Genomic DNA, 21,730 nt, shown 5'->3' on the forward strand with positions numbered 1-21,730 from the left:
TTGCAACAATTTTCTTTAAATATGTCTTCGCTGGACGCGGTAAAAGAGGAAAGCCACAGGGCCACGCCTGCGGGGACATGATCGCAATCAAGGTTCCCGGCGGGTTAAAAAAAAACTTTATTTTTAGACACCAAAAACTTCGCCGTTTAATGTTTCAGATGAGGTGGTAAGAGCAGAAAACAAGATCAGTGGTTATGGCCATCCAAAACCACGTGTATATTATAGAGAGTCTGTCTGCGGCCTTTTGAAAATTGCAGCCTTCCGCACGTACAGGCTAGAAGCAGGTCATACCCTGCTAACGTCGCCCCTGTTTTCATACCCGAGTCCCCCTGCTACAATACTTCACGCGAATATTCGTGCGCATTCTCTCAAGGGAATAGGATTCTATTGGTATTTACCGATGTATAAATGCATTAGAAATCTGTTTCACGAAGTATTTATTATTAGAGCGATTTGCTGAGTCCTAACAATGGCTCGCGCGATGGATGGATGGCATGTAGGAAGGTAGGCTCACTGGCCAGATATTATTTATTTATTTATTTATTCACATACCTACATTTCGCCCAGAGGGCATTGTTCCCCAGAAGTCCCACAGAAAGGTTTTTCCGCAGAAGGTACATTTCTAGAAAAATAAAGCTAACAAACTCTTAAAACTCGGAGCTATTCGGAACCCACAATAGAATTGTGGGGTTCTAAATTGAATATTTAGAAGCCGGTGAAGAAATGTAGCGATTCTTTTTGTGTAAGGTGTATTACGCGTGTTGACAATGCGTGCTCGCTTCTTTTCAAGTTTATTACATGCTGTTGTTGACTCACCACTTTGTTACAGTTCCCTCACCAAATGTATAGTTGACACTGTTGTACCCGGTTTATGTATCCCCCCTTAAGTAATGCCCTCTGGGTTTTAAAGGTATATAAATAAATAAAATAAATAGTCTCTAGATAAGTAACTTAAGCGTAAATTTCAGAAAAAAAAATTGCCATCCCTTTCCCAATAAAACAGAGAGAATTGCGAAAGCTTTGCCACAACAACTGCATTACCAGTGTGTCAAAACCTTTGCTAAAAGTGCATCAAAGTTTTGATGGAAGTGCGTCCAATCGATCGTCAAAGACCCTAATAGCAATCGAAGAACGAACCCATGCGACGATTTTTCGCGCACTAAGTAAGCGCATCTACGAACGATCTCAATGTACAGCGATACGTTGTTCATGACATAAAGGTATGCTATTGTACTCATTCTTCATGGGAGATGCGTGCCCGGTTTTATTTATCTAAAAGCGCTCTTTTTTCGTGTTTTCAAGTAACCGTTTTTACACGATAGAAGCCTGGTTTCACGCATTGGTCGTGTGTCTAGAGATCTTACCAAAGCTTTTCGGTCGACTAACTTGTCTGCTGGGAAATGCATTAGTTTTTTAGAGGACGCCATCGGTGTTAATAAAAAACACTTTCGCTTTAAAAATGTCTCAAACCCATCCTCCACCTCAGATGTATGTACCTTATGGACGGCTGTCGCACTAGCGAAATGTCATATTGCCGCAAACCGTGATTTCTGGTTTGTTTACTCGTGTGTCTGCCTCTGCGCGTGCCCGGATGTCTTCTTTGTGTTCGAAGCGGAGAGCGGGTTCCCTTGTCTTTCTTTTGTGTGCCGCACACAGGCTATCTTAATTGCTAGCGGGAGTGTTTTGCCCTTTATTCACTAAATTAGAATAACCTTCTTTGGTCACAGATGTAACTGATATAATTCGATTGTTCCAACACAAATAACCACAAGAGATAAATGCGCGCACGGCAAACGGCGCGGCATTTCATTCGCCGAAACTGCTTTGCTCAAGTAATTATGTTGGCTGCTCTTTTGCCTCTTGTGCAGTGTTTGAGGTCTTAGCGGAGCAAAAGTTCGCTCCACTAAACTTTCTTTCCATGTAGCATCCCGCGTCGTCCTTGGCTATGTGCCATATTGCATGCCTTGCGATATGGCTTTGCAAATCAGTGTGTCCGGTCGTTGTGGGTTGACTCGGTGATTTGAAACCGCGAACACTCCACCGAACACAATTAATTTCCAAAGTAGGACGCATGAATAGAACAGTGTACTAAAATGTTGCAAACCTACGAGTGTCCGGATTGGGATGTTTGTAGCCTATAAAGGGTCGGTTGCCCATGCTGTGGGGTACGCTGCAATCTTTCGGACTTTGTAGCTAACAACAGAAAACATTTGTTCATGGACACTCAGAAGGACAAATTTTCTCCACTGTGCCTACCAATTTATGATACAAAATCGATAAATAATCAGAATCAAAACCGCGGCATGTTCTTTTGCTGACACATTTTATTTTATTCTCCCCAAAACAGGAAAATTTTTCGACGTTGTATTTCCCAAATCCTTTGAAAGGCGGCCGGCACAGTAAGGGGTCCAAATTTGGGCCTATCGTTGTATAATGCTCCTTTCTTCACCAGAACTTTGTTTTTTCCCAAGCTTACAGCCCCAACATTTTTATGTTATGGTTCTAATTTTAAACAGTCGGCTAGCCGTCCGGCTGATCCGGTTCCACCACCCTTCGATGCCTTATCTTCAAGGTTGCATCCGTCAATGCCGTCCTAATACCTGCGCGTCAGGCTTAGAAACGTTCCGGTGTCCCCTCCATCGAAGAGCATCAGTGTTGATTAGCGCGGTCAAGTCACCAAACCCTATTATAAATTCGCTTTTGGCGCAAAATTCCTTAAGAGAGAGAGAGAGAATAAACTTTATTTAATGAGAGGAGTCAAGCGGGCGGTTTCCTCAGTTCAGGACCCCGTTGGAGCGTCCAGCCGCCTCAGCCCGGTGAATCAGCCGAAGCTGCTCTTCGAGGCTAGTGCTGGCCAGCACTTCCTCCCACTGCTCAATCGAGGGATTAGATATCGGGGAAAGTGAGGGGTTAAGCTGGCACTCCCACACCATGTGATACAAGGTGCAGGGCGCGTTGCAGAATTGGCACTGTGAGTAGTATATTGTTGGTCAGAATAAGTGGAGTTTGGTCGGGTGGGGGAACGTGTTGGTTTGGAGGAGACGCCAGGAGCGCTCCTCTGCCTTGCTGAGGGAGGGGTGGCCAGCGGGTAGCATAAGCCTGGTGAGCCTGTAGAATTGGGTCACCTCCTGGTATGAAGTTACAGGGATCGCTGTCTCAAGCCAACTTTCTCGCGGCGCTCGGCTGGTTAGACCTCGAGCAGTCTCATGAGCAAAGACATTACCGCAGAGGGAAGCGTGAGCTGGTGTCCAGACAATCGACACCCTTTTCTTCGGAGGGTTCTGGCCGAGGATCTTCATGGCGATGCACGAGATGCGGCCTTGGAGGTAGCTCCTGCACGCTGACTGTGAATCTGTGATTATCACTTCCGCTGGGGTCTGCGTTATTGCCAGCGCATTCTCGTTTTATAAGTGGGTCCTCTTCGAGATGGGGAATCAGGTAATGATGATGATGGTTCACAGAAAGTGGGACATATCCACGCAAGGGGGAATGACCAAGAAGAATGTGGTTAAATCAGCTAATCCCGACGGAACATTGCTACATGCACTCTATCAGGTCACATCAAGAAAATCAAAGTACTGCTCCGACGTGCGTAACACTATTTACTATATGGTATTCCAATGCAAGAAACAACCAATAGCTCCCAAACCCACCATCAGCATAAGACCAATTGGAGGCTCTGCCGACACGTCAGACAGACCCCGACGCGAGCTTTGTTTGTTACCCGGGCAAGACGACCAGCTGGGGTCCATGGTTTCCTGGAAAGAAGAAGCCACCCATATTGCTTTGGCAATTTGTGGCTGGTAAATAAAGTTAATTCCAAATCTTCCTCGCTCTCCTCCAATAATAGCCGGGGTGCACCTCCGTGTTACGCATTGGCGCCGCAACTATAAGTTCTCAACAAGTTATGAGGAGTGCTCCGCTGGCGCAGATGTTTGGCAAAAATTTGAGAAAAGAAATTGATATTCTTGGACTGCTACGTGCTGCTTGAAGAGCAAATTGGTTTTCCGGTACCCAGGCCTTTTGTTAATTTTATTGCTTCGTTTATACATTCCCTCTTGTGATGTGGGTGCCTCTTTTTTGGGCTTCAGAGCATGATCACGTTGGACATTTGCGAATTGTTTAGGACACACTGTTCGTTTTTATGATGTACTGAACTGCTACCTCAACTGCTAAAAATACTGCTGTATAGTGAATTGCTTGCTATATTTAAGGATTGTGTCGGAATTCCCTGTCATACTAACAATTGCATGTAAGGGTTCATGGGCCAAATAAAGCTGCTAAATCTCCGTTTAGCCCAGGGACTCCTCAAGATATATTTCTGAAAAAAAAACTCACAAATTGTGAAGTTGTTCTTTAAAAGAACAAAGACGGCGCTGTTTCGTTCACAGCCTCACTGAAGTGATTTATGGTAGTTATCCGCATGTATCTGTCTATTCTCTCGTGTACTCCACCATGGAGACGCCTTTAATAAAAATTCTTGCAGTGGTGGTGTGCACTCTTCTGAATGCAGAATAAACCTTTTTAGCATTGAACATGAGCCATGGTTACTCAAGTGCCTTGCACCGAGAACACTTCTGAAGGACGTATGCTTGTAAAATGCGGAGCACGCTTCCTGACGCCGATTCCGCGTTCAAGCCTCTCGCGATCCTGCCTGATTTTTTTCTTCGTTTTATTATTCTGTGTAATCGCCGTTTAGGCAGTTGTATCTTTTTGTTTCTTACGCGCACAAAATTAATTTAGGCAATACAGTTTCCGGTTCTCGCGTTGCACGTACAACTTGGAAGGTGTGAGAGTTGAATTCGGAAATGCGTACCCTAGAGATGCCGATCGCGTATGACGCAGTGGGACTTGTGCAGTTTAACTCACCTGTTTCCTAATCGCACGATCCTGCGCACTTGGCCCATTGGGGGATGAGCCAAGTATTTATGCGCGTGTGTCGTCATTTGCACAACGTGGGCCTTGGGTCACGCAAGAGTAATAACAAAAAAAAATGTGGCAGTCTCAGAAGCAATTTTCATTTCCCTGGCCAGAATACTTGGCATGCCTCACTGGGCCCACACGGAAATCAGAGACGCAGGCTTTTCGCAAAGCCATAGTTTCCGCTGTTCCTGCGCACAAAAAAGGCCGTTCGATGCCTTCTCTTCAAATGTATTCACCATTTCAAGAACGAGCTGTGAAGGTTCAATAATCGTAGATGAAGGCGCTACGCGAAGAGGGGCGTTAATTTTATACATCGCTGGAAAGATGCATTACAGTGTAATTAAGTAGACTCCGCCTATACCTTACAACAATACCATTAATGGAAGTGTTGACGAAACATAATTTGGTGATAGCTCTTTTCCAAAACCAGTCTATGGAAAACGCACCTGACTACAAAAGATATAGCCGACAATTAGATCTAACCGGGTGTTACATCGTATTTTAAATAGGCCTTACACTTTTCTGGTGGATACGACGGGTATTTCTGAACAGCTTTGTGTTTGTTATGTATGCTGCAGTACTATTCGCAAACATTTAACCTAAAGAACGCGCAGAAGCTATAAAATCATTTATATTATCAGGAGAAGTATCTGTGCAAAGTTGCACACTTCCACTTCTGCTGGGACTTCAAAATCAATCACGAATTTAGAAAGGACAGAACGGCAGTATACGGTGCACCTTGGACAAATTATATATGTTCTTGGGAAAAGATTAAAAGTTGGTTTTTCCCGCCAAATCGCAGCTTGTGACGTCTCATAGCTTTATCAGCTCGCTTGCAATGCTGGACACAGCATAAAATTTCAATATATACTTGGACACATTGGCACGAAAGGGAAGCGAAAAAGGGATGGAGCGACTCGCGACGGCTTCCTTGACAGAAAATACGGCAAGGTGTTCTTCACGAAAACACAAGTATCTGCTATGGCCCACCGCTTTGTTGAAACTGAAAAAAAAACTAATTATGGAGCAACTCAAAGAATAACGACTGCTTTTTTGCACATAATTGATTCAGAAAACACGTCAAGATTCCCGAAACAGCTCCCTCGTAACCTGGGAACGTTGGATCACTGTCTTCGGCTGAACAGTTGTCACACAAAAAGTTACATCGATCGGCTTAGAGTAAAGTAAAAACCCCACTGCGATAATTTCCATGCAAAGATAGTGAAACATATGTTATTAGAATGTGCAGCGCACTTGGCAACGAGATTACACTTTTTTGAAGATGTCTAACGCATATAACAAAGACTAATAACTGTAAAAGTTATTCTAGGACCATAAACTTGTCGCACGAAGCAGAGTGAACTCTAATTTTTTTTTCCTCATTTGGGTGAGATTAGCCTAATTTCATACTTGTAAAGTATGTGGTAGAAGCTCGAAAACACAAAAATTGCTTGTAAGTACGCAATCGCGGCGGAATACACCCCAGCTTTTTTTCTCTCCTGTTTAGCTCCATGTGCGGCATTTTTTAATACTTGGGCAATACTCAGCAGAGGAGCATTTAGGCGATCGTAAACGCCTGGAAGGGAGCCTTAAGCATGGGGAGACGCAAGATAAGGCCGCAGCCCAAAATGATGCTCAGGCTAACTTAAGGACGGGAAAGTGCTGTCCACAGGGCGCAGTCGTTGATGCGACTATCTGGGTAAAGGAATCAAAGTTGCAGAAACTGCGTTGAATGATAGTAGAGTTCGAACACTCCATCCGAACGAAAAAATGCAATGCCGCAAACCAAAATCTCTTGCAAATTTTATATTGGCGCGAACTGGACGATCAAGTAGTCGAGTAGTCGAGTGGTGTATGTGATTGCCCCTGTTGAGTCCAGTTGGTCACTATCAATCAATCGATGAATCAATTAACGAGCAAATTTCAGACGCGAGTAATTTACAATTATTTTATTTTTCATTCATTAACGACCATAAATCACGGATAGTAATAAATCTAGATCATATTAGAACTTGCAAGACTCCGTGCCTAAATAATTTTTTTGTGCGAATGCTAATAGGTAGGAGCTGCGTTTTTCGGCCCCTTCATTCGAAAATGCACTAGTAACGTTTAAAAATTTGGCTAAGGAACCGGTATACATTAATCCTATTTTCTGACTCGCAAAATTTACGTTATTTTTGTCTTAAATAGGTTGTACGTGCATAGCACCCCTAATTAAAGGGATCTTTATGTATCCCAGCGTCTTTTAAGTGCAATGCACTTCTTAAGCGACCCTGAACCTGCGTCCACCGGCGATGTCCGCGCACGTGGAGATGGGCGTGCGCAGCCTGGCCGCTGACATGGCACATACCCACGTGGGGGATTGGCCAGGAATCTCCTCGTCTTCCTTGGCAACGGGGGGAGATGGGCGCGCGCTGCCTGGCCGCTGACATGGCACATACCCACGTGGGGGATTGGCCAAGAATCGGGCGTGAGAAGGGCTAATGCACCTGCTTAAAGGAGTACTGACACGAAATTTCAAAGCTGAGATCCGCTCTAGCAATCAAGTACAACGACAACACAAATAGGTGTCTGTGAATAAATGCATCTTTCTTTCTTTGTAGTTGTGTGTGTGTGTGTGAGCTCTCTTTCGCGAACATTACCGAACCGCGCAAATTCAACTCGTGCATTCGCACTTTCACATTCTTCCCCTCGGGGAAATGCGGGGAATTTTTTAATAAACGCCCCATATAAACATCGCTACACGTGCCTACAGAGCGTATTGGGTCATGGGCTAGGGGCCGATGGACCGAGCTTTGGGGGCAATCCGCCTGGGAATGGTGAAGGATCAAACACAGCGCATCGAACGCACGCGAGCAAAACACGGAGCGTTGGCTTTGCGTTCTAGCCTTTACCAGGTGCCGCATTCATGGTGCCTTTGTTCCTTAAAGCTTCAGTTTTCCCAAAAGGAAAGGTGTAGCGGCCCGCATATCCAGAGAGAAAAAAGTCTTACCGTCGGTGAGATGTCAGTAGTGTCGACGTGCGAGCGAGATTGCTCTTCCTACTGCTTGTTGTTTAGCGACGTTTCAAAGTTATCCTTTGCCCCTTCTGTCATCGCCCCACTGCTTCTTGAAGTCGTGAAGGCATCGTCGCGCGCGCGCACACACACACACACGCACACACACGCTGGTGAAGCGATGCAGGAGGCGCAAACCAGGCTGTCTAGATCACAGGAATAGAAAACGCGACGGTCGCTTCTTGCTAAGTCTTCCGCACTTCGGTCAACAAGTCAATCCTGTTGGCCCTTGCGTTGTATGACAGCCAGCAATCGAGCTCGATTTCGCTCCTACCCTGAAAGCGAGAAATCCCCCTTTCTCTGCCGGCGCTCCGGTGGGAGGGAGGGAGAGAGGTGGGTGCCGGAATCCAAATGACCGACAAGATCACGAACACAAGGCCCTTGCCCCTTCCTCATCGTTGCTTTAATGGGCGGCCTTCTCGTAGACAGAAACGCCCCGAGGCGCCACCCAACGTTGCGATCACGGGACAACCTCCAGCCGCTTTTGCCCAGAGAGTTTTTTTTTTTTTTTTATGTCAGTGTCTTCCACTCGCTCACTCGATGTCCACGTCCGCGCATGTGTTGCCCTCCTGGAAGGACAAGGGCTTTGCTGTCGCACTCACCACTCTCTCTCTCTCTCTCTCTCTCTCTCTCTCTCTCTCTCTCTCTCTCAAGGCACTCACTCCTCCTTTCGCGTCCACGGCGTGTGTTCCGCCGTATACGGCCAGGTGCACGATCTGAAGAAACCGGTTCAACGTGTCTCGAGCTCAGAGCGCTCGGCCTGCCTTGACAGTTTGTGCCCGCATTGAAGCCCCCTGCCATGCTCCTTATCCTGGGCCGTGAAGACGAGACGCCACTTGAACTTTCCCCGAAGTGAAACGCTGATTGCTCTGAGAGGCCGCTCACGAGAAACGCGTGAGAAGGATTGCGGGAAGAGGAACATTACTGCTTTGAAGTTGGCTTTTGCTTATTGCTACCTTGAAGGGTACATTCGCTGCAGCATTTTTAGTACTCGTTGACGGTAATGCTATTCGCAATGGCACTCACACCATGCAAAAAACAGCCAAGCACGCAAGTGAGCCATCGCGGGACAATGCCCCGCAGAGCGGCTTTAATGGCTCTACAGGAAAGCAAAGTAAAATAGGGCGGCATTTCTGTGCCAAAGTTAACAAAAAAAAAAGTTCATCTACTTTACGAACGGCCGTTTTGGCTAGTGCATGCTTTTTACGCTCAAGCGTAAACACCTGTAAATCTGTGACACCGGTGCGACAGTGCGTTAAACCTCCCGTATTTTCTAGTTTATAACTTGTTTTAGCAAAAGGTTGATGTTCTGTAGAAAAGGGCATGACGTGCGAATGCAATATCCCAACGTTGGGTTTAACGTCGCGGCTGTTCGCCGGCATTATTGGCACTATGACCTTTCTGGCTACGTCGTAAGGCTTCGATGAAACGTTACCAACGTTAAGCCTAACTTAGTAGACTAAACTTTAGGTCTCGCTTAGAGGTTTAATCTCGTCAACCGGTGCCCATTGGACAAAGTGCTCTTTATATTCAACGTACTTCAAGCTGCGGGTGCCTGTTTACGTCTAAGACCACAAGGCGGAACGTTAGGCCTAAGTTTGCTCCTGTTGAACTAGCAAATGGCACGTACCCACTTAGTTGCACATACCCCGAGGATTGCATTGCCCAACGCATGATTAACAGAAATGTATACTCCTGCAAAGTGCGTTAAACACTAGTTTGGCGTGCACTAAACCAGTTGCATCCGCAAAGTTTAATTTTTGGGGCGGGGGCTAGGTGGAGGCGGTGAACATGAAAGTTGCAAGAAGCTGACGAAGAAGCGAAAACTAAACCTTTTCAACACAAACTTATTATGAAAAATTGAAAAAACACTACCGCATGCTGCATCCTAATAAATAACCTCCCGATTCTTTTAGGGGCGGAGCACCTTAAGGGCTCCGGCTGTCGGCGTCTCATGTCGTCATCATCTCTGGTAGTAACGGTACTGAAACGCCGGGGCGCTCGTCTTCCAACGGCTCGCTCTAGAACATTTCACCTCCACGGGCAAAAGCGCGTACTAAAAGAACACACCAGGGCACTGGTTTTCAAATGCCTCGCGCTAGAGCGTTTCGTGCTTCAGAGACTCGATACTTTTACAGCAAAGCTATGTACCTCTACCCCCGAGTGGTTTCATCTCCGTGGAAGAAAACCCCAATGCCTAAGACGCCGAGCGCTCTGAATCAAAACCGCATTATACACTTCATCATAACTTCGAAACCGCGTCATACATCGAAACGGCATCATCGAAACCGCATCATGTACTTACACACTGCATGCTTCGCTCCTCCCCAGGTTTCCCGTGAGTGGAGACAGCCCATTTTTGCCATTTGTATGTTTTTTTGGTATTGCAAAGTAGGCGATTCGGGAAAGCAGAAGGCGAGGGTGCGAAATCTGAATAGATAGCGATGTAAAAAGTATTTATCGGTCGCTGTCATTTGGGGATACGCGCACTTAGTGCAGTTGTCTTGTTCGCTCTCCTGGCAAGGGAATTTGTTGAGTTGGGCGAGGCTTCCTCCGACCTCCCCAATTCCCGAAAGTGCACAAATCAATCAATCAATCAATCAATCAATCAATCAATCAATCAATCAATCAATCAATCAATCAATCAATCAATCAATCAATCAATCAATCAATCAATCAATCAATCAATCAATCAATCAATCAATAAATAAATAAATAAATAAATCAATCAATCAATCAATCAATCAATCAATCAATCAATCAATCAATTAATCATTCAATTAATCAATCAATCAATTAATCAATCAATCAAATCAATAAGTTACAGCGCAAGCTCTCGGAGAGTCTACCTCAAGACATCGGGGCCAGTACGCTGAAGCGTGTATTCGTATTTTGAATCCTAGTTAATTTTGTGTTATTTCTCGTCGCTTCTTCCGTGATTGAAAAGTAATATATGGAAAAAGCTGAAAGGAAGAAATGCAGCTTATAATATTTTGAACGTACTCTTAAGGCAGAAAACAACGCAGAAAAATCATTCACATAAAAGGTAAGTTAAACTTGAATGACACCTTAAAGATCAATTCACGATGATTGGAGTTCCGTGTAAGAACTTCACCACTACAATTCGTTTATAAAAATAGTTAGCAAAGAGAATGAACAGAGCGAGTTTGGGGTGCATCTTGCTCTCGCGTTTACTTGGTTGTTCCACACAAAGAAAGCATGTACTTTCGGCGAGTCCAATTATTGGAGGAGCTTCCTTGTTCAGAGCGTCGCATCCCAATGAGTAGCACTCCTCACATTGGTCTGCTCCAGCTGCGGCGTATGTAATCCCCGAAGGTGTGATGAGCCATGCAGCCTCGTCTCTAATGAGGCAGAGCCAAGAAACGCGCCCTCTGGCGATTACTCAAGGACGGTTAGGCGCAAGGTTATATGAAAAAAAAAGCACGCGCGTCACGAACTTGACCCGCATCTGCATACCGCGTTTCCGCGCATATAACTAGCGTCAGAGAATAAACAACGTTAACAAAGATTTCCTTAGAGGTCTATTTACAAGCTTCAGCGAAAAGTACTGACGTAATCTCTCGGTAGATCTACATTCACGGGAAAGTGTGGAGGCGGCCGTAATCTCGAGCTCTGCGAAGTCGTAGCACTTTTTCCGAATTGAAAAAAGGTGATAACGTAGTCTTTAATTGAGACATCACAACAATTTTTTGGTGTTGTATAAAAACGGGGGTGGGATGGGAGGTTGGGATAAGGTGGTGTACGTGCCTATGTACTGCACAGCTTTTTACAATAACCAGTGACGCAGGCCATTCCACAGTAAAGAGGAGGCCTCTTTCTGATAAGCTGAAGAAGTTGTTTATGAATTCGTAGACGGAACGGCGGGATTACACGTCCCTGCCGCTTGGCGCTTCTGTGCGAATGCTTGGATAAAAGCCAGGGATGCTGACCACCACTTCGACTTCTTAGTACCGGTTACGCATTACCTTTGTAGGATTGTTTCGGACAAATACTGTTGTCAGGTAAGGGCTTGAGTTCAAGGCCTGATGTTTCTTTGCAATTATCGTGTCGAATAAAGCCTGTAATATGGCATTTAGGTAATCGTTTCCGTTGGAAATTTTTTTTTGGCGGGGGAACTGTAGAGCTTACGTAAACCGATAGAGGCTGAATGACCAAACAACATCACACCCTTGGTCCATGACAACATCTACCAGGAAGATTACTGCACTCCCATTCGTTATGAGGCATACGCTTTTTGCTACAACCTCAGGGCACGCAGTCAATAATGCGAAATCTCCAGGATGTGCAAGGACGATACCGCTGGTGCCGTGATCGACCGACGGATTGATTAATTGCTTGTTTATAGGATCTGGTTGTATCAAAGTTACAACATGCGTCATCTGATCACAGACGCCAGAAGCTTCATGTATGCTTTCAAGGTGGCCGGCTGAGGCGATCGACGAGGATAATTATAACAATGATTTTGCGGCTCTAAACACTGCACTAAGGTTTTTCTGTGCTGTCATGTGTTGTATTTTTCCAGAGAGGCCTCCCTTAATTTTTCCAACTGTGAATCTGAAATTACCTATCATCAGCGGTAAGGATTGGATTGGATTGAATAAACTTCATTTAGATCGGCAAAACGACGTTTTTACGAAAAGTCTCATGAACCCTGTCGAAGGAGTGGTAAGCAGGAGTTTTTAGGTAACTTAGTGGAATTGAACATCGCGCTTGAGACACTTGTAACTTGTAACCAGTTTTTTGGCCTTGGAGCCATGATACGTCTGTTCCTTCCACGGCCAATTTTTGTTTTTGAGTGGTGCGCCGGGGGCGGGGGTATGCTGGGCCTGTACTTTTTGACAACAGGAAGAGTTCTAGCAGCACGAACCTAACCATCCGAAGGCCCTAAAAACGGCTAATGTATATTTGTGGTGCTAATCTTTTCAAAAGTGTACCATTGGGCGACTTGGTAGTTAATTATAAAAATAGGTAGGGTGCAAATCGAACAAAGGCATAGAGAGGCAACGGGATGAGCGTTGACTTCCAACTGAATTTATAACGAGAAAACGTGCACCTTTTATATGCACTATTTATGTTAACACCAGTAAAATATTAAAAAACAAACAAACAACAGAAAATAGACGTATAATTTCTAGTATCACACCACCATATCAACACGCGTTCGCGCACTTGGTACAATCTATACAGACACCAAATAAAGTCCTGGCCCAAGTACAGCACGTGTTCGAAAGGAAATCTCTTTTTTTGAACAACGCGATTGACGCCCGGCTTCCACGTTTACTGCCATGCCTTTCAATTTCATGTTCCGCAATTATTTCTCGCGTAGTTTGAATACCGATTCTTCCTATCACCTCGCACATGTCAAACTTAGGTTTGCACCAGCAAGATTTGCAATGCAAGGCTAAGAATCCATAGTTTCCTTTTTGATGTTGTGGTCGTGCTCCCTCAATCAGTCTTTAAGGCATGTGCCAGTTTGATCGACGTAAACTGATCATCAGTTCCTCAGAGGAATGCAATAAACCACACGCTCCACACATGGCACGTGCTGCACGCGATGCTTTACGTGGCACCCTAGGTACTCCGCACCTGCCTTTGTAGTGTCTTTGGCAAATTTCACGCGCTTGTGGGGAGCGCTAAGCGCTAACTTCTTGTGTACAGGGTTGGCAATTTTTTTTAAACCGTGAGAGAAAACGTGAATGTACAGGACAACGGCCACCTTTTTCTTCTCACTCTTGAATACGAGCCCCAGAATCAAATTACCTATGTTTCCATCAGGTGGTAGGAATTTCTCGCAATATTCTCCTCGCGCTTTTATTCCACTAGCATGCCAGTACTATGTAGGGCCCCTATACGGACTTTTAATTTCCTTTCTTTGCACTCCCTATAAACTCCAGAGTTTAGGGGAGGGTAATAGGTCTACCAGGCGGATTTCGGCGCATACGATCCCGTTCCTTCAAAACGTATCGAATCGATTCCCTGTTATTCCCGCTAAAAACGCATACATGATCATATTTTGGCGTACTTTCCGGCAAAGTTCATCGTCCTAAACCATACCGCTGCATTCTCCAAAAAGCGTTTGCATCTTTAGGGCATTTCTGGATTGTTTTCTTGCTGTTCTTTAATGCTGAACCTCACGTTAAAAATTAGGCAGATACAAGAGCGAAAATAAGAAAACTTGTATCCCTCTCCTCGCCTAGGAAAACAGATGTGCGTCAAACACAAAAGTTCTGCCCCGGCATTTGAACTGGCGTCTTTTTGGAGCATTACAACCCCAAGGTAAGGGTGGGGGGTAGCCGTTTGCTTACAACCCCTGCCTACACTTTCCTTCCCCATTTGCGGCGCCCTTTTCCAAAACTCATTCGGAGAAGCCCACGTTGGGGTGGACGTGAAAGAGTTCCTATCGGCGGCTCCTAATGCAAAACCAGTATTCATACACTTTTTCCTTTGTCGACGCCAACCTTGCTTCAAGATTGATCCCTCCGCTGCCTTGTTTGGTTTTCTTTGCTTTATTTTCCAGAAACAAATGATAGGAATCACGAAAATGTACATTTGATATCAGGTGTTTCTCCTTGACATTTCCAAACGGTGTACTCAATAATTGTCATAAGTTCTAGTGCCTCCCTGAAGTAGCGAAAAAGAAACTAGTAATATGAGGAGATCTGTCAGGCACCGCCAGCAATGATGGCCTGAGGGCCTCTTTTCGTTCTAATTTGCAGCCGCTCCACCAGCCTTTCTAGTTCTTGTAAGGGGGCGGGAATGATACAGTTTGCCGTGTTCGTTTTAGTATCTAACGGTCGCTTGCTCTCGACGTAATTGGCCCATTTACCATACAGGGAGTAATTTGAACCAATTACCCCCATTTTCTTGTTGTGTTTGCGGGCAACACCTCCACGAAATTTTGGTCATAAAAAACGCTCTCAAGGACGACGCTTAAATGTTCCTTGAGCAAACACACTCACGTACCTCCACGGCGTTATTTAGGAAGGCGCAATATTGGTGAGAGGGTACAGGTGTATCATCGGGTAGTCTTAATTGTACGTCATTGGGTCTGCCCATGGTAATCACGTTGCAAAATTTCCGTGGATTAGTGTTAAATAGATCAGGAAGCGTTTGCATAAAAAACGTCTCTTTTGCGCTTGAGAGAGCGCGTTTGTATTCTGAAGCTTCGGAGAGATAAGATTATAGTATGTTGCTCAATATGGAACGCTTGCAGCTGCGGAAGATGCGCTTTTTTTATTAAGAAGGCGTTTAAGCGTTGGGTTAAACCACTGTGACTTGTGCTGTGCCAACCGACGCAGTGGGATATATTTATCGGTTAGTGTTTTAAATATATCTTTGAATAAGCACCAATTATCGTCAATGCTACGCTCCCAGAATTGCGGAAATTATGAATCGGCAAAGTTCGCAAGCTCCGTGTTACTTGCGTCAATATCAGCCTTACTGTCATCTCTAATTCTTTTTTAGCAATTGATGAATGTCACTAATTCAGGCTAGAATAACTTCTCCAAACACTAATCGGTTTCCTGTTTTAGGAGCAGAAAACTTTTCTTTATGTTAAAAACTGCAAGCGTCGAAACTATTATAACGGACAGTTGTTGGAGAAGTCCGCGTCCCGCTGTAATTGGCGGCAAATGGCAAACGTACTCCGCAAACCTCCCCGACTCCGCGTTTGAGTTTTATTTAAACGCGCCGTTTTATTCCGGACAAAACCTGTTTTTGGTAACGAACTTTTTTGTTTGGCATGTAATTTTTAAACAGCGAACCGCGCAATACGAGTTTCGTTGAAAAAAAAAAACAAACACACTTCCCGCAGCCTTAGGCCGGTTTTAATCCTACGCAATCCGGTTCCAGAACTACCCATCGTTCCCCTCGAAGCGTAAGCGCCGTCTCGGGGTTCGCGTGACTCCAGCGCCAGTTTCCCCGTTAGTTATTATTGTATGAAACTCTATGATGGAGCTAACTGTCATCAGTTAGCTCCATCAGTTAACTGACAGATGGAGCCATCTGTCAGGCGCGCAAGAACACCATGCTTTAATTTCAGCTGGTTGGTTCACGTTGACTTTTTTAAGGTATTTATTTGCGATTATCACACTCTTGGAGTTTGATTAATTAAAGGGGCGTACATTACCATTTCGGCGTTCATGAATACCTGTGAAAAACACCAACACTGTTTACACTACAAGTATACAGTTTCCCAAAACTGCAAGGTGGGCATGCGAGCGAGTGGCCTTCAGTTCAGTGCGCAAAAGCGAACGGTTCATGCTTCGAGGCATGCTCAAATTCATATTAGTTAGCCATGCAACCTCGCGCCCTTCGCCCGGATTACGCATGTCCGACGCTTCCAATGGGCGGCGTTAGATTGCGCACGCTGTACTGAAGGCCACACGCTCACGTGATCACCTTTATTTTTTGGGTGACTGTACCTTCAACGGCAAAGAGTAACTGAAAAGGTTTCGCTAATCATGCAACCAGCACATCTGCAAATGGTATTCTGGATAAAATAAACTGTGGCATTAAACCCTCATCAACGTAAACAAATAGACGTCTATCCCACAGGGACACTAAATCTGATTGATTGATTGTAGGGTTTAACGCTCCGACGCAACGCAGGCGATGAGGCGCGCCGTAGTGGACGGCTCCGGATTAATTTAGGCCACCTGGGTATCTTTAACGTGCGCCAAAATATCGCACACACGGGCGTTTTTGCTTTTCGCCTCCATCAGAAAAGCGGCCGCCGCGGCCCAGAATCGAACCCGCGACCTCGTGCTTAGCAGCGCGACGCTTTAGCCACTGAGCCACCGCGGCGGGTCACTTTAAATATCTAGGCCACTGAACGAAAATGATGAGCACTCAGGCCGAGCCTCATTTTCCACACCGCTCCACAACCTAATAACGTGCGGCTGCTTTCGACTTGGCGAACGTAGCCACTCCTTCAAAAACGAAATGAAACGCAGTTCGTGCATGGGCTAGACCTCGTTTGGCTCGACCAAGCACATCAGAGAACAGAAGTACGTACACCAAGGCGCCGCCTATTCCGACAACACGGCAACACCAGCCGTGCGCGAGGACGCAGACCAGCCAGGGAAGCAGGTCCTTAAAACTATTCGTCCCCTTATCAGGCAGACGTCACCGTGACCTTAAGAGAGGCCTTGAAAACCCGGAGCGTGTTTTCCACTCACTTCGACTTTTGAACATCGCTCGATACGTTTGACAACTTTTTGGTCATTGAACGCAAGACACTGAAGAGCCCCGAGTATGGCCGTGAAAAGGAGAACCCATTTATCTCCGTCTTATTGATTCGGGGTTGGCTCCCAGGACTATAAAAAACGGGTTCGAGCCAGCCTCCCATCGGCGCAATTTTTTGAAGTTGGAGAAAAAAAAATATGCTACTGTGACCCCTTGGATCGGGTTTCGATGATTCTACGTGTTACACTGCCGTCTTCTGATACGAATGCAGCAATCCATGCATGCACCGGCACAGATAGTTCTTGAAGTTTGTGAAATTTGCGAAATATACGAAGGCGTACATCCCAGGGATTCCAACAGCAGTGGTTATTTCGATATGATAACCGCGAGTGGTTATTTGTATTGACATCGGTTCCTGATGGTTTTAGCGCTGCTTGCTTTATTCAGATGTCGATGGTTTTTGTTTAAGTTTTACTGTACTTGAAATGTGTGTTCATTTATTCAAGTCTATTTTTTACACGTTCCGTCTTCCCAAATCAGCGTCAAACGCAAAGGATTGTTGCACAAGAATATTTAAAATTAAGAAGGAATACAAAGCTGACAGGGACCCAACTAGTGGGTGGTTAAATGAAAATTGATACCAATATTATGACAGGAGGAGATTAAGGAAAAGCCGCACTACTGCAGCTTCATAACCCTTACATCAGATGTGACCGTTAACAAGTCCAGCTTGGCTGAAGAGCGATGAAACGCTTTTTTATGGACTCGTATATCGAAGAGAGTAGAGTGAGGCCCACTTTCCTACCTACTGGTGGTGCAAAACTTAGCACAGGTCGAAATGTTCCCGGTAATCCACTCCTCCCTCTTTTTGTTAAAAAGGCCATTCAGGCAAAATGCAAGTTTGGTGCAATAAAAAGAAAAATTTCTCCCACTAACAATTGTACAGTTATATCGCACACCTCAAAACATCGTGAGGATGTAAAGAAAGCAAAGCAGTGCAGACTGGAAAAAACTTTCTGACAACATCTCTATGACGTCACAGAATCCTGCTGTTGCGATTGGCGGTAGCCGACACAGGCCGCCATCAAGAGCACAAATGCGCAAATGTAGTGGTGCCCCTAGTTCCGCCTGCTCTTATCCTTTTATAGCTAGCCTGCAGTTAACGCACTGAAAATTGTTTGTAATGCTGGCACATACTACTTCACGCCTGCCCATATCACGTGACTGTGGCGCGAAATTTTAAAAATTTCCATTTTTTTCATTTGTTGAATAAAAAGCGTGTTTCGTGGTTGAAATGTAGCGGATCGTGCTACGAAAAGTGAAATATTTCAAGCTAAACAGCGTATATTGTGCGCATGGTCCCTTTAAGTTTACCAACCAACAAACTAATTCGCCTTTTCTTACATTCGTTGTACTCTATTTTCATTGAGGTCGTCCGGGAATGTCATACGAAAGTGGTGTAAACTAAGTGGTGACGGCACACTAAGGCCTATAATATAAGAAAAAAAGGGGTGTGGTGCCTTAGTGTGCCGTCGATTCATTTACATGAGAGTGAGTTTGGATTTTTAAATCACTCTGTAACGTAAAATATATCACGCGCCTTCATACACACAGCCTGTTTCATGCCTGTCATGTTTTAGAAATGATACGCTGGATTGTGACGTATGTATGATGTCTGGTCACATGGCTTTGGGTTGTAGTATTTAAGTGTGTGTCTGTTCTAATAAAAATCAGTTGTGAGTCACCGCTGTGGTTTCTTTCACTAGTGTCCGTGTTTAAGTGCGCTACCTTCAAGATGTCCCACATTCCAGTACATCCTTGTTCCAGACTTCATGAACGGCAAATACTTCCTAGAACCTTCCGAAACCCTGCTTGCTTCAATCGTCGAAGTTTGGAAGCGTTCACCCGTGCAACAGCATCAGTCGTTCCATCTCAAAGAAAGGTGGGAATGCTGAACCACCGGGGCTCATCACTGCTGACCAACTTGAGCAAGCAGCGAAGCCGGATTGAGAAAATGCAGAATCCTAATTTGCGTTGACCATCATCACGGAAATAACATCGTCAGAATCGGAGCCCACCGAAAAGGAAACTGGGGCAGAAATTGGCAGGCAAAAGACCGATCAGCCTCTCCAGACAGGCAACCTGTCGGTAATTTTTCGTGGCCGTCTTCGGAATTCGCTCGCGATAGAAGCTGGACTAACGGTGTGGTTCTGGCACACATCCCGTTGGTGACACTCGGCGCTCCTGAGACTGAAACGCCGGCATCAGCAGCGCTGGAAGTGGAATAGGCGCTACGCCTTGATGACCATTAGCAAATATCTACCTCGCGGACTGCAAGCCAAATGTTAGTACTGCGGATTTATTTCTTATCATCGATTATTTTGTGGGCGGATGGAAAAGAGGTAACAAACCAGTTAAACCTGGAGCGATGGACACCTACTAAGGTGAACGTGTTTGATAACGTCCACGACAAGCGAGACGATTTGGTTTTGCCACCGTTTGGCTCCATTCGCAAGACTCGGCACCAGAGCCGCATCGTGCCGGCAGGCAGAGCAGCTGCTTCGTTAAGTGCTAGACAAGTAGAGGGTCTCGTGGAAGGGCCAGCGATATCTACATTAACCGGACGTTCAGGGGGGAGCTGCGACGCAGCAGGGACATGCCTGAAGCACGCCAAGAGCGCTGGATCAGCGCGCACCGATACGAGGAGCCGAGTTTCTGCTAAGGCATGTGGTCTGCTAAGGCATGGGACCGAGTTTCCGAGTGGTCCGAGTTTCTGCTAAGGCATGGGACTTGGTGCGTTTACAAACGCGATGGTGGACAGAACGGACACGAGAACCTGCCACGCGAGCGTTCGATAGAGACGCGGCGCTGCGGGAAAAATATAACTGCACAAATTCAGAGAATTATCTACTACGTAAATATTTAATTGTTTTCTTAATTTTGGTGTATTTCAAAATTGTTTCCTACCGGATATCTCCGTTTACGCTATTAAAACTATTACAGTTTAAATTCCGCGAAATCTGCATTATTATGCATTATTAATGCATTATCTGCGTTATTGTGGAAATGACTTGCGTTATACGTTTGGCCATTCTCTGTATTTTTTAATATTTTTCTCATATTTACGTTTTTCAATATTTTGTCGGACGTATTACTTCCGTTCACGTTATTATAACGATTACAGATTGAACGTCCGCGAAATCTGCATTATTGTGGAAATGTCACGCGTTATACGTTTTACGATTTTCAGTACGTTTTTAATATTTTTCTGTATTTTTTAGTTATTCAAAATTTCGTCCGACCAATTATCTCCATCTAAGTTACTATACGGATTACATCTGCAACTTTCGCGAAATCTGCATTATTGAGGAAATGTAGGGCGTTACACGGATCGCAACTTTCCGTAACTATTTTATATTTTCCCTATTTCTTTCGTTTTTCAAAGTTTCGTGAGACAAATTATGTCCATTTACGCTATTCTTACGATTAGAGGCGCCACTTTCCCGAAATCTGCATTGTTGTGAAAATTTCATGCGGTACACGTTTTTTTTTTTACATTTCCCATGATTTTTAAAACTTCTTCTTATTTTTCAGCTTTTAAAAATTTCGTCCGACAAATTATCTCCAGTTACGTTATTACAACGATTACATTTGTAACTTTGTAATGCAGGGCATTACATGGTTCGACATTTTCCTTAATTATTTTATACTTTTCTTATTTCTTAGGTTTTCCATTTACACTATTACCAGTTATGTCCATTTACACTATTATAACGATTACGGGTAGAAGTCTTACGAAATCTGCATTATTGTGGAAATGGCACGCGGTACATCTTTTCATGTTTTCCGTATTTTTAAAATATTGCTGGTATTTTTACTCACCTTTCAAAATTTCGTCCAATCAATTATCCTATTTACGATATTACAACGATTACACTTGAAAGTTTGGCGAAATCTGCATTATCGTGGAAATGCAGGGCGTTACACTGTTCGCCATTTGTCGTAACTATTTTATGTTTTCATATTTTTTGGTTTTTCAAAATTTCGTTCGACCAATTACAGTAAAAGCTCATTAATTCCAAGTGGAAGGGACCAATAAAATTGTTCGAATTAAGCCGACTTCGAATTGGCGGGAGGTTCCTAGAATGAATGGAGATCGCGCCACACTGCGCGGTCAGAGCACAAAGAAGTCACCTCTGGTCTCGTTATGGGGAATTATGTGCTACTACACGTTCGTGGCAGGTGATTTCGTAAATAATGTTCTTGAAGGTTGCACAGCGAACGAAGTTAATGGATCGGTCAGTTATACGCCCGAAACAGGCACTGACATTGCATTCATGTGACCAGTGAGCCGCAATGTCAAAATAATAACGCTGTTTATGCGCGAAAGCAAGTTTGTTTACTTGAGAGGGTCGAGGCAATCAAAATTACAAGTAACCTGCAATATGCATTAGCTTGCGTTTCTTCTTTCACCACTCCATGGGAACCACTTGGATCTTGCGGAAAAGCTCCAGCGTAGCTTCAGAACTTTCATCTACTGATTGA

General features: G+C 44.8%; 1 protein-coding gene across 1 annotated transcript in view; it reads right to left on the reverse strand.

The window, feature by feature from the left end:
* Nucleotides 1-8,467, reverse strand: part of LOC144146848 (monocarboxylate transporter 13-like) — a 71,551-nt gene extending 63,084 nt beyond the window's left edge. The window contains exon 1 of the mRNA XM_077678788.1: nucleotides 7,916-8,467. The gene's annotated coding sequence lies outside the window, so the exon portion shown is untranslated. The remainder of the gene's footprint in view (nucleotides 1-7,915) is intronic.
* Nucleotides 8,468-21,730: the final 13,263 nt, after the last annotated feature.

The sequence above is a fragment of the Haemaphysalis longicornis genome, unplaced genomic scaffold, assembly GCF_048455015.1.
Source record: "Haemaphysalis longicornis isolate Haplotype H1 unplaced genomic scaffold, Haemaphysalis longicornis Haplotype H1 scaffold_7, whole genome shotgun sequence".
Lineage (NCBI taxonomy): Eukaryota > Metazoa > Arthropoda > Arachnida > Ixodida > Ixodidae > Haemaphysalis > Haemaphysalis longicornis.